Here is a 4,003-nt window from a genome sequence, read left to right as displayed (position 1 = left end):
GAACCTCTTTGGAAAAAAGAGCCATAGATAGGTCTGACTCACGTTTTCCCGGGTGCACCCTCAAGCTGGCTCAGCGAACTTCAGTGATTTGATAAGTTCAGAGACTTATGCCTCAATCACTCATTTTGGTTGTCCAGCCTCTCAATCCAATTGTAGCTTGTATTAGGGCTTCACAAATGGGTTTCAGTACCATAATACATGGGGCTCCCATATCAAGGAGTCCCAGAAACTTCTCTTCTTCATCCCCTGACCTATTTTCCCACTCACGGGCAAAAGGCTTTGGATCCCCATCAGGGGTTTGAGCCAGGAGACCCTGACCTTTGTGTCTTCATATTGACTTATCTGCTTAAGCATCGCCCTAAGCCATTTGGGGTCAAGTTTCTCCTTGCCATCTTTGCCCTCTGCCTTTTAAAATTTCTTCATATGTGGTAATAGAATGGATTTGATGTTAGGGAACCAGCTGGACATTCCTTTAGCCTGACCAACCTTCCATAATGTTGTTGTAAGACCTTTGTTTTAACCCTATCAATGTTCATTTTATTCATCCAATTTCGTAACAACCACTTAAAGATTTCCACTCTGACTGGACAGGTCTCTTGGCTGTCCCCTTTCTTTCTCATCTTTGTTTTGTACCCATCAATGTTTGCTATATTCACCTGTTTCTTAAAAACCATTTTAAAATTTCTACGTTGTTAGTTCAGAAGATTCCTTTGACTTTCCCTTCTGCCTTTTCTCATTCTTTTGTTAATTAATCTAATGTTTTAATTAGCATCTGTAAGACCATTGAGGGGAAACTGAGCCAGCAAATTCAGTAAGGCTTCCTAGTCTGTTGCTCAATTTTGCAGCAGTAAGATCACATAGGCTATCCATGCAAAAGCAGCCCCTTAGTTATAGCATTTACTATGACTTGAGTAATGGGCATTTTCAGCAGGTGAATATCCTGGTCGTTATAAAGCCAGTGCCACATGGCTTTCATTTGAGAATATCAGCTATTTCAACTAGGGTGTTCTACTTAGCATTTACAGGGGAATTGGGCAGTCCTCCTCCCTAAAGGGTAGACATACTTTACAATCCAGCAGCCAGGCTTCTCCCTCATGATTAATCTCCTGGGTGTCTAGATCACATAAAGCTGTAGATGATTGTTCAATAGTGAGCTATGGGTCCTCCATCAACCCAAATATATTCACTCTCTTTTCATTTCAGTCATTACAGATAACAATACCAAGAGATTGAATATTTCACCATTTTCTTGTTAGTTTGCATTTCCTCATGTAACAGCCGAGTGAGTTGTCTGCTTGCCTGAAAAGAACCCAATTCACTGAGAACAGTAAGTGTTGCAGCAAAGAAAGAGTTTAATAATCATAGGGCCAGCCAAGCAAGGGGAACAGAAGAAATTTCTCAAATCTGCCTGCCCAAAAATTCAAAGGCTAAGGTTTTTAGGAGTGCTCTGGTTAGCAGAGGTCTGGGGAACTGAAACAATTGATTAGCTGGGGATGAAATTAGAGGAGTGTCTAAACTGTCTTTGCACAGCTGAGTCAGTTCCCAAGAAGGGATATCCCCTCAGGACTCATCTCTTGGTCTGCCCAAATGCTAAATCTGAAAAATATCTCAAAGACTAGTTCTTTAGGTTTCACAATAGTGATGTTATCTATAGGAGCAGTTGGGGAAGTTACAAATCTTGTGACCTCCAGTTATATGACTCTGGGGCAGTAAGCAGACTGTAGAGAAGCAAGCTAAGCCATGGCAGATTATCGTTTAACTATGCTTATTCTTTAGCAAATTTCAGGACTCTACCATAATTCTAACCTTGTTTTATGAATGTGACTTCAGTCTCTGAACAAGGAGGGAGGTCAGTTTTCCTTACCTCAAAATTTTAGCTAAATTTCTCTCATGGTCTTCACACTAGAATAATATAAAAACCAATTTAGCCTATGAGGTTAGAAACAAGATGGAATCATTCGTGTTAGATTCTCTCATTTCTTAAATTCTAAAGGAGATGGATCTAGCAAGGAGTGTGGGAAGGGACGGGGAGCTTCTATGCCCTCACTGGATATGCCAGCCTTGCAGCACCTCCATGTGTTCAACCGCCCCAGAAGCTCCAGCTCAGGGTGTTTAAGTGTAAATTCTGACTAATCATTGACTGACCACTAAGCTGTGCTAACCCAGAGGTGATCCCTAGGAAACAAGACTTAAACATAAAGAAAATGAATAAAACAACTGTGCAAAGACATAAGTTGCTATACAATGTAGGGAAGACAGACTATAGAATTAGTCTAAGCAAGTCACTGAAATAAATAACAAAACTACAATAACTACCCAGGATGGGAGGTGAATCAGAATCCAGAAATACTACCACATATTATCTTAAATATCCAGTTTTTTGTTGTTGTTTGTTTGTTTGTTTTTTGAGATAGAGCCTTGCCCTGTCACCCAGATTGGAGTGCAACAGTGCAATCACAGCTCACTATAACCTTGACCTCCCAGGCTTAAGCAATCTTCCCATCTTAGACTCCCGACTAGCTGGGACCACAGGTATATGCAACCACCTCCATCTAATTTTTATTTTTTATATTTTTGTAGAGATGGGGTCTCCCTGTGTTGCCCAGGCTGGTCTTGAACTCTGGGGCTCAAGTGATCGTCTCACCTCAGTCTCCAAAAGTGCTGGAATTACAGGTACAAGCCACCATACCTGGCTTAAAATGTCCAGTTTTAAACAAAAAATAAACACAAGACATGCAAATAAATAGGAAAGTGTGACCCATACACAGGAAGAAAAGCAGGCAATAGAAACTGTCTCAGGGGGCCTCATATTAGATCTTATAGACAGATCTCAAATCAGCTATTATAAATATGTTTAAATAACTAAAGGAAATCATATTTAACTAAAATAAATTGTGGTGACAAGAGTTCATTAAATAAATAACAGTAAAAAGAAATTTTTTTAAATTGAAATTCTAGAGTTTGAAAATACAATAACTGAAATGAAAAATTCATTACATAAGTACAACAGCAGATGTGGGCTGGCAAAAAGAACTTGGAGATAGATGAATAGAGATTACCCAATCTGAATAACAGAAAGGAAAAAGAATGAAAATAAATGAACAGACCTTCAGAGAACCAAGGGACACCATCAAGCATAAAATGTGTTGCATAAAAGGAACCACCGCATAGGGGCAGGGAAAGAAATGTGCAATAAAAATACTTGAAGATACAATGGCCAAAAACATTCCCAAATTAAAGTAAAACACTAGTCACATCCAAGAACCTTAAAAGCAAATTGGATACAAGGTCGGTTTAATATCCAAAAATCATTTAATGTAAACCACTATACTAATAAAGGACAAAAGCCACATGATCCTTTCAGTAGACAAAGAAGCATTTGAAAAAAAACTAATGCTTATTAATAAACCTTGAAATAATTCAACCTAATAAAAGGCCTCTACAAAAAAAACCACAGCTAACATTTATACTTAATGATGGAAGACCAAAAGCTTCACCCTAAGATTAGGATCAATGCAAGGATATTCCCTCTTGCCAAGAAATCCACCAAAACTACTAGATCTAATAAATAAATTCAAGAAGGTCACAGAATTCTGGATCAGTATTAAAAAATCAATACTGTATTTCCATATACTAGCAATAAAGAAACTAAAATGGGCACATTGAATACAATTCTATTCACAATAGCATGAAAATGAATTAAGAGTAAATTTAACAAAGGAAGTGCAAGACTTGCACACTGCAAACTGCAAAACATTGCGGATAAATATTAAAGAAGATCTAAATAAAGGGAAATACATTTCATATCAGGAACTGGAAGACTGAATATTGTTGTCTGTTTTCCTGAAATACATCAATGGATTCAACACAATCCATATCAAAATCCCCTAGGTTTTTGTAGAAATTGACAAGCTGATCCTAAAATTTAGCTTAGGAAAAGCAAAGGATACATGGCAAAATAATTTTTATAAGAACAAAGTTGGAGGACTTACACTTCTCAATT

Source organism: Macaca fascicularis, chromosome 8 (genome assembly GCF_037993035.2).
Source record: "Macaca fascicularis isolate 582-1 chromosome 8, T2T-MFA8v1.1".
Taxonomy (NCBI): domain Eukaryota; kingdom Metazoa; phylum Chordata; class Mammalia; order Primates; family Cercopithecidae; genus Macaca; species Macaca fascicularis.
This window is presented reverse-complemented; position numbering follows the sequence as displayed.